A 10,647-nucleotide genomic window follows, 5' to 3' on the forward strand; every position below is an offset into this window, starting at 1 on the left:
ATATATATATATATATATATATATTTGAATATTTGATTTTAAAACTTTCAATTCCAGATTCATTCCCTTCCCCCCCCCTGCCACCCACCCCCACTGGGAGGACAAGCAGTTCAGTATAGGTTGTACATGTGTGGCTAATGCAAAACAATAACATAGTAGATGTATTGTAAAAGACTGACTATTTTTCCCTCCCTCCTATCCCACCTCCCACTTGTTCTATTCTCTACTTTGATCCTGTCCCTTTTCAAATGTGGGTGCTTCCAACTTCCCTCCCCCCCAGCCTGCCCTCCCTTCCATCATCCCCCCTCGCATCCCCTTCCCCTCCTATTTCCTGGAGGGTGAGATCCCCTATTTAGTGTGTATTTCCCTCCCTTCTCAAGCCAGATTCAATAGGAATAAGGTTGACCTATTCCCTTTTGCCTTCCTATTCTTCCCCTCCATTGTAACCATTTTCCCTTGCCTCTTCTGTATGAGATAGTTTGCCCCACTCTGTCTCTCCCCATCTCCTCTCATTATATTCCTCTCACCTCTTAATTTCACCATTTAAGTATCATCCCTTCCTGTTAAATTGGTCCTGTGCCCTCTATCTATGTATACCTGTAAACGTATATACACACATTCACATATGTATTCATATGCCCACATGCCCTCATATTAAGACATATATACATACATACATATATATACATACATACATACATATATATATATGTGTATATATATATATATATATTTCTAATCCCTTCAACTACTGAGAAAAGTTTCATAGGTTACAATTATTGTTTTTCCATGTAGGAATGTTAATAGTTCAACTTTGGCCAGGTGGCCCAGCGAGCAAGAGCACCAGCTCAAGTGCCGGGACGACCAGGATCAAATCCGGGCCAAGACACTCAGCACCACACCCAGAAACAATAACTGGCCATGCAACCCCGAACAAGCCACTCAACCCCAATTGCTTCAAAAAAAATAGTTCAACTTTGATAAGTTCCTTATGATTTCTTTTACCTGTTTACCTTCTCAAGCTTCTCTTGTTTCTTGTATCTGAATGTCAAATTTTCTATTCAACTCTGGTTTTTTCAGCAAGAATGCTTGAAAGTCCTGTATTCCACTGAATGACCATATTTCCCCCTGAAACATGATACTCAGTTTTGCTGGGTAGGTGACTCTTGGTTTTAATCCCAGCTCCCTTAACCTCCGGAATATCACATTCCAGGCCCTTAAATCCCTCAGTGTAGAAGTTGCCAGATCCTGGGTTATCCTGATTGTGTTTCCACAATATTCAAATTGTTTCTTCCTGGCTGCTTGTAATATTCTCTCCTTAATCTGGGAATTCTGGAACCTGGCTATAATATTCCTAGGAGTTTTCTTTTTGGGATCTTTTTCAGGAGGTGATCGGTGGATTTTTTCAACCTCTATTTTGCCCTCTGGTTCTAAAACATCAGGGCAGTTTTCTTTGAGAACTTCCTGGAGGATGCTTTCCAGGCTCTTACTTTGGTCATGGCTCTCAGGCAGTCCAATAATTTTTAAATTATCACTCCTGGATCTATTTTCCAGGTCAGTGGTTTTTCCCATGAGATATTTCACATTGCCTTCTATTCTTTCATTTGTTTGGATCTGTTTAACAGCATCTTGATTTCTCATAAAGTCATTAGCTTCCATTTGCTCCAATCTAATTCTGAAGCAATGATTCTCCTCAGTGAGCTTTTGAGATTCTTTTTCCATCTGGCAAATTCGACTTTTTAAGGCATTCTTCTCCTCATTGCCTTTTTGAGCCTCCTTTGCCATTTGATTCAGTCTGTTTTTTAAGGTATTATTTTCTTCAGTCAGGCTGTTGACTCTCATTTCATAATTTTCTTGCATTGTTCTCATTTATCTTCCCAATTTTTCCTCCACTTCTCTTATCTGCTTCTTAAGGTCCTCTATGGCCTGTAACCAGCTTGTATTTTCCTTTGAAGCTTTTGGTGCAGGAGTTCTGACTTCACTGTTTTCCTCCTGTTCCATGCCTTGCTCCTTCTTATCCCCAAAATAGGAGTGTAATGTTGGAATCTTCTGTCTGATTTGTTTCCTTTGCTTGCTCATTTTGCCACTCAATGATTTGACTTTTGGGCTTTTTGCCACAGTAGGACTCTGCCACCAGACAGGGGAGTTTTCGTCCCAAAAGCTGGGGTTTTCTCAGCTGCCGGAGGTATTAGATGGGCTCTGAGGTCTCCACACACTCTGGCAAGCTGGACGCACACCCCAGGACCTCCACCCTAGACTGCAATCCAGATCCAAGCAGGTTAAAGCAAGAGCGATGACCCTTCAGACTGGTGCTTGGTCCCCCTACACTCTGCAGGCCAGGAGCTGAAGCCGCCACATGGCACTGGCAGGCTGTGCTGGCGTCTCAGCGGTTTCTTGCTCGGGGGGTAAAAGCCATGCACTCCCACTTCCTGGGTCCCAAAGTCCAGACTGCCCTGGCCTCTCACCTTGTCCTTCACATCTATGTATTAATAAATCTGGAAACGGCCACAGCTGCTGCTGATCTGGAGTCCCTCTGGCTGGCGGCTGGTCAGGTCCGCCCTGGGGCTAAAGCCTAGGGGTGGGGCTGGGCTCGGCTCCCAGAGCGCTGCACTGGCTGATTCCTGCCAGTCTGCTGGGCTGTCCTCAGCGAGAGGTTAGCTTCTCTGTGTCATTTTGTGGGTTCTGCAGCTCCAAAGTTTGTTTAGAGTCCCCTTTTTACATGGATTGGGGAAGGTGGAAGCCGGAGCCGTGGGAAGGTCATGCTTCTCTACTCCCGAGATTCAAAATTCTGAGAAGAAAAACTTCACAAAATACTGACTGCTATTATTTAGTCATCACTGATTTAATAGTGTAATAATGAAATAATGTGATTTTCAATGACAAAGTAGTAATTCCATTCCCAAGATATTATAGAGTAATCATTGTTGCTAGATATGTTGTTTCATGACCCATGAATCCAGAGGGAGTAGCAATGTATATCATTGGCATGCACTCTGGAACAAAATTGGTTTGAAGGTCCTAAATTACAAACAGTCTCATATCTAAAATATATAAAGAACTTTGCCAAATCCATGAGAATGAGTCATTGCCTAATTGATAAATAGTCAAGGGGTATGAACAGGCAGATTTCCAATGAAGAAAGCAAAACAATTTATAGTTATATGAAAAAACACTCTAAATCATTGTTGATTAGAAAAAGGCAGATTAAAACAACTTTGACGGAAGACAAAAAGGAAAAAAAAGATGCATGTTACTTTTGTAGTATATTTGAAAGGAATAACAAGTTGTGTATAGAATTGCAGTTTTGTGGCAATCATCTTTTTTATTGTACTAAGTTATGGAAATGTTTGGTTTTGTTCATAAATTAAAAGTAAAATAAATTTTTAAAAAGCAAAAAATTTTAATTCAACTCAAAAATCTATAAAAGGTACTGTCAACTAATTTTGTTCATATTATTTCAACTACATGTTCAAATAAAAGACTTAATTTAAGGTCCACCTAGTCAAGTGGCAAATATGGATTAGGAAAGACATGTTTTATAATTACAAAAATGAATCAAAACACAATGCTTATGTGGCAGTTATAGTGATAGGAAAGGGATATTCAATGATGAAAGCCTACTTCATCTAAATGTTGCAAATATGCCATTAGAAGGTTTTGTTGTCCACCCTCTCATCTTCCTTTTGCCTTGCCCCACAATAACAATGCAAAGAGTTTGACATGTTGCCTTTTGATATGGGTTTTATACAGTCCCCCATGTTCTTCTGAAAAATAAGTAGGAATAATAACGTGCAGGATCCTTAGAACAACTTTTGCTTTTTGCAGCAACTATATCTTTCAAGCTTACTGCGCACTGACAAGCTGCAAAAGTGTTTGAGGAGGTATTGAAGCATGGAGACACACTTACCTGCAGCTGGAAGATTAATGATCTGTGTATTCAGAAGGGACATTGCTCTGGGAATGTTCCACTCAACCCTTGCCACAATTTTCTTGTGTTCATTCTCTTACTCAGACTATGCCTCATCTTTCACTCCTGTAACTCTTTTGCCTCTTGGAATTGATTTTTTTCATTCCACATGAGGAATAATCTGTAGTGTCAAAATATGCAAATACAAATATATGAAAGACCTGGGCTTTCTTCAACAGGAGGGAAATTCTGGTGTGGGAGTACCCATTATCAGTGCAATCAACCACAAGCCATCTATGATCTGAGATATCCTAGGGAATTTCCTGGGGCTTATACAGATTAAATGCCATGCCCAGGGTAATGCAGCTAATGGTTTCCATAGATGGAGTTGGTAGCACACTATCTGTTATGCTTCTTTTTGTCAGAGTAATGAAAATAACAGACAACACTTGTGTAATGCTTTAAGAAAGTAAGGAAAATTTGCTCATGAATTAGAGCTATTGCAAAGTACAATAGGCCACCTCAGGAAGTAGCTGGTTTCTCTTCAAGCAAAGGCTGAATGGCTTTTATTCAGTATGCTATATTTGGGCATAGTACACAGTATTTAGTTTGACTGGAACACAGTGTGTGTGAAGGACAGTGTGTGCAATAAGCCTAGAAATGCAGTTCAGAGTTAGGTTAGGATAAACTGGAATGTAGAATATGAGTCTGGCACAAAGTTTAGATAAGGCTTGGTCTCTCCACTTATACTGCATATAATCCTTGATAAAGTAGGAAAAAATGGCCTAGAGACTGTCAGATAATTACAAGGCTATAGATGGAGTCTATATAGGTTTATGGAATAAATTTCAAAGGAGGAGAGTTTGCTGAGTGACAGTGGCAAAGGGAAGTTCTAGAAGTGGCATGGAGGAGCAAGGAGAATGCCCATGCCTGTTCATGGCACAAGAAAAAGAACCCTAAGTTATGGTGAGTTTCAGTGTCTTATGGAAAGAACCAGGATTCCATGAGAACCAAAAGATGAGATTATGAAAAGAAAATAACTAGACTGATGGAGGATTATTAATTATGATGGAGATTTCTGGAGGGCACAAAAGAACAGGGGACCAGAGCAAAATATGCATAGACGAGTGATAGGACTAAGATGGATAAGGCATCAGAGAATGGGCAAAGCATGAGATTTGAGGCTTAGTCAGTTATAATACTCTGAATCTCAGGGATACATGGAACATCACGTATACATATATTAACCATAGAAAGGAGGAAGATCCTGTTTACTAGAGCCCATACGCTGTAGGGTCAAGTGTTTATGCAGGAGTAGAACTATGGATTTCCATGATGTGTCAAGGTATCTAAGGATAGGAGACACCCAAGTGGTTACCTACTCTTAAAGCAATCAGTCGGCTCCTGGCCTCTGAATCTCTAGAAGCACAAGTACTGTTAGCATCCTGAGAGCTCTGATGAGCCTGTTCAGGATAGCAGGAGGTTCTGCTTAGGATCTCTGATGCACGTGATTCCTCTTTGGTGCAGGTACTCTACACCAACTATGTCAAAACCAATGTCCCCTATGGCCCACAATACACTTAAGCGTACCCCAAACCAGAATTAAAGTGCAATTAGGAAATACTTAGAGAAATAAATGCAAATACAATAAAACACAAATAATGTTATTCTGTGGTTTTCTAAGTCAATATGCAATTGTAAGGTCCTTATTTACAACTTAGTGGCCCCCATTTCTGTTTGGGTTTGACACTGCTGCTCTATGCAAAGGGGGCATGCTGTAGTAGAAATGACACCAGAGAGAAGATGCTTATATTCATATTATACATTCCACACTTATTTGTTGCATGACCAGGGACATGACAGTTGCCCTAAGCTTATTTCTCTACAAAAGGGCATTAATAATCCCTATAATACTTTATGTCATCCAGAAGAGAATATAGATGGAAGAAGGAGAGATCAAGAGTTCTTAACTTATTGTGTCATGGATACTTTGGGCAGTCTGGCAAAGCCCATTTACCCCTTTTCAGAATTATGTTTTTAAAAGAATAAAACAAAATTCACAGGGTGATAAAAGAAACCACTGACATTGAAATAGAATTAGCAAAATTGTTTTGAAAAGGTTGTGAACCTTAGGTTAAGATTTCCTACAATAAATGTTGAGGTCCTCCATGTGCTCCTGTTTGCATGTGACATTGTGTAGATTTCTTCAAGCCCACAGACATAACAAAGCCTCCTCAAAAACATCCACAATCATTCAAAACAGTGAGGTCTAACTATAAACATGGGAAAAGCCAATTGGATAAAGTCTAGACTCTGAAAATCCACACAGCTGGTCCAGTAGCACACATACCTTGGACAGACAGAGTAGATGAACAGTGAATGGTGCCTAAAATTGTAAAGCAAGACAAAGGTTGGATCACATTAGTGAAATTATCTAGTTCATGATCTCAAGTTTCTCCTATAACAAAAGTTAAACTTCTTAAAGTTATAATCTCTTAGGTATTTCATAATCACAAAATTTGAGAGCTGGAATTGACCTCAGCAGGTATCTAGCCAAACCTATCCTTAAAAAGAACCCTAGTATAAATATACTTGATAAGTAATCACCTTACATCTGCTTGAAAACCACCAAGGATAGGGAATCCACTGCTTCTCCAAGTAATTCATTCCAGTCTTGGACTGCTCTGATTGTTAGGAGACTTTTCCTGAAAGTGAGCCTAAACTTTTCTCTTTTCAGCTGTAACTCATCCCTTCTGGTTCTGACCTCTGAGGCCAAATAAAACAAATATAGCCAGTCAAAACCTTTTGGATTTGGACTCAATTATCCAACGTATTAACCAACACTCCCAGCCTTGTGTCATTGGTAGATTGATTGAATATATGACCTATGCTTTTATCTAAGTCATTGATTTTTTAAAAAAAAGTTAAATAGCACAGAGCCTAACATAGATCCCTGGGCATGCCTTTTGGATGTTGAACTTTGAAACTTTTCTCCCTCATGAGGCTATATGCTCATTAAGAACAGGGACTGTCTTTTGCTTCTCTTTATCTTTCCAGCACAATGCCTGGCACATGAGATGCTTAATAGATGTTAATTGATGGATTTATTTCCATGATCATTCTAATACTGATGATACAACTTCTGGGAGCCAAGATGGCAAAATAAGCAGTAAATCACAGTAACTCTCCCTTATTCACCTCCAAAACCCATAAAATAGCACCCCCAAACTAATCCTGGAGTAGCAGGACCAGCAAAAAGGTAGGCAAAACAATCTTTGAGCTCCATAAACTTGAAAGATTGGCAGGAAAGGTCTGTCTCCCTTGGGTAAAAGGGAAACACAGTCCAGTACAGGAAGCATCCCAGGAAGTCAGCAACAAGTTCCACCTCAGCAAACCAGCAGTAGATCCAGAGCCCCAGTGTGGTGGAACAGGCAAACACCCACACTAGGACTCCACACATGCCTCAGTATAACCAAGGGAATGGGCAGACCCAAGCTACAAGAACCACCACATGCTTCAGCATAGGCCCAGGCAAACAGGCAGCCTTGAGATGCAAGACTGCTACATGCTTCGGTGTAGCTATGGGGAAAATGTACAAACACCCTACAGGCATCAGCCTACACAAGACAGCAGCACTACAATCCTGACTTAGCACCAAATAAGCTATCAGATCCCAACAGCCTCCAGCAGGACCAGCTGCCCCTCACCAAGCCCCTCAGCACAGCACCAGATTATGAGGATTCCTCTGTTGGCCATAGCTAACATCAGAGCAGCACCAGGTAAATAGCCAGAGATTGCAGCCCCTGGCACGAGAAGCCTGAGACAGCACCCCTTATAACCTGGGGACAGAGCTCAAATTTAAAAGAAAGAAAAAAAGATCAGAAAAAGGTGAACAAAAGTCAACAACAACAAAAAAATGAATCTGACCATAGAAAGCTACTACGATGACAGGGAATATCAAGACATTAACGCAGAAGAGGCAACAATGTCAAAACACTTATGGGCAAAACCTGAAAGAAAAACAGGAAGTGGTCTCAAGACCAGAAGGAACTTATGGAAGAGGTCAAAAAGGCACTTAAAAGTGATATAAGAGAGGGAGAAGAAAGGTGGGGACAATAAATGAGAGTGATGCAAGAGAATTATGAAAAAAGTCAACAACTTAGAAAAAGAAAACAACTGCTTAAAAAAACAGAATTGACCAAATGGAAAAGGAGATACAAAAATTCACTGAAGAAAATAGCCCCATAAAAAGTACAGCTCACCAAATGGAAAAGGATGTACAAATGCTAACTGAGAAAAACAACACCTTAAAAATTGGAATTGGGCAAGTGGAAGTTAATGACTCTATGAGGCATCAAGAATCACTCAAACAAATTCAAAAGAATGAAATGATAGAAGAAAATGTAAAACACCTCATTGAAAAAACAACTGAACTAGAAAATAAATCCAGGAGAGACACTGTCTGAAGGATTGGCTACTTGAAAGTCACAATCAAAAGGAGGCCTTGGAGCATCTTTCAAGAAATTATTAGGGAAAACTCCCCTGATATCCTGGAAACAGAGGTCAAAATAGACCTTGAAAGAATCCACGTGCCTAAGGTATAAGATTCCAAAATGAAAACTCCAAGAAACATTATAGCCAAATTACAAATCTATCAGGTCAAGAAAAAAGTACTGTAAATGGACAGAAAGAAAGAATGCAAATATCAGGGAGCCACAATTAGCCACAATCTTGATTACTCAAGACTTAGCAGCTGTAATGTTAAAGGATCAGCAGTCATGAAACCTGATATTCTGGAAAGCAAAGGAGTTAGGACTACAACCAAGAATCACCTACTTGGAAAAAATAAGCATAATACTTCAAGGGAAAAAATGATCATTCAATAAAATAGAAGAATTTCAAGCTTTCATAAGGAGACTTCATAAAGAATTGAATAAAAAATTTAATCTTTAATATCAAGATCCAAGGAAAGGCTAAAAAGGTAAAAAGAAAATATAATGCATTCAATGGAGTTGAACTGTTTACAACCATATATAGGAAGATGATACTTGTAATTTTTAAAAATTGTACCATCAATACTATCGTTAGAATGAAAATACATAGACAGAGTATGTGGGTATAAGGTGAATTTGAGGGAATGACATTAAAAAAGTGAAAGATGAGAAAGAGGAGTACTGGATGCAGAAGGAAGGGAGGGGTTAGTGGGGATTTCACATGAAGAGGCACAAAAAACCTATTACAGCAGAGGGAAAGGTGGGAGGGTGGGTGATGGGCATTGCTTGAATCCTAGTCTCATCAGTATTGGCTCAAAGAGACAATAATATACTCAATCAGTTGAATATAGAAATCTATCTTACCTGACAGGGCAATAGGAGGTGAAGAGATTAAGTAAAGGGTGGGGTGGCTGACAGAAGAGAGGGCAGACTGGGGGAGGGAGTAGAGAGAAGCAAAACATTGTAGAGGAGGGAAAGGGTGAAAGGAGAGGGAAAACTAACAGAAGTGAAAATGGGATGGAGGAAAATACAGGTAGTAATCATAACTGTGAATGTGAGTGCATTGAACTCTCACATAAAATGGGAGCCAGTAGCAGAGTGGATGAAAAGTCATAATCCTGAAATATATTGTTAACAAGAAACAGAGTTGAAGTAGAGAAGCACACACAGAGTAAAGGTAAGGGGCTGGAGCAGAATCTATTTTCCTTCAACTGAATTAAAAAAAAGAAAAAGTAAGAAAAAGTCCTGATCTCAGACAAAGCAAAAGCAAAAATAGGTCTAATTAAAAGGCAAAGAAGTAATATCAATACTAAACATAAATACATCAAGTGATACAGTATCCAAATTTTTAAAGTAGAAGTTAAGTGAGTTACAGGTTCATGACCAAATAATAGAGAACATTATGAAATATAAAATAGAAAAATTTGATTAAATTAAATTAAAAACCTTTTGAGCAAACAAAACCAATGCAACCAAGATTAGAAGGAAAGCAGAAAACTGGGAAACAATCCTTACAACAAGTGTCTCTGATAAAGGCCTCATTTCTCAAATATATAGAGAACCAATTTATAAGAATACAAAAAATTACCCAATTGATAAATGGTTAAAGGATATGAATGGGTAGTTTTTAAATGAAGAAATCAAAGCTGTCTATAGGCATATGAAGAATGATCTAAATCACTTTTGATTAGAGAAATGCACATTGAAACAACTCTGAGGTACCATCTCACACCTATCAGATGAGCTAATATGAGAAAAGAAATGATATATGTTGAGAGGGTGTGGAAAATTGGGGACACTAATGCATTGTTTGTGGAGTTGTGACCTGATCCAACCATTCTGGAGAGCCATTTCAAACTATTCCCAAAGGGCAATCAAACTGTGCATACCCTTTGATCCAGCAATACCACTACTAGGTCTGTATCCAAAAGAGATCATAAAAAAGGGAAAAGAATCTACATGTGCAAAAAAATTTACAACACCCATTTCATGGTGTCAAAATATTAGAAATTGAGAGGATGCCCATCAGTTGTGGAATGACTGTGGTATATGAATGTAATTAAATACTATTGTGCATAAGAAATAATGAATAGGCTGATTTCATAAAAACCTGGAAAGACTTCAACGAACTGATGCAAAGTGAAATGAGCAGAACCAGGAAAGCATTGTGCATAGTATCAATATGGTCAACTATGAATGACTCAGTTCTCAGCAACACAATGAGCCAAGTACAAAGGACTCATAAAG

This window comes from Petaurus breviceps, unplaced genomic scaffold (assembly GCF_028583685.1).
Source record: "Petaurus breviceps papuanus isolate PSGF00001 unplaced genomic scaffold, PetGlider_PUasm1.0 38, whole genome shotgun sequence".
In the NCBI taxonomy this organism is placed as follows: Eukaryota; Metazoa; Chordata; class Mammalia; order Diprotodontia; family Petauridae; genus Petaurus; species Petaurus breviceps.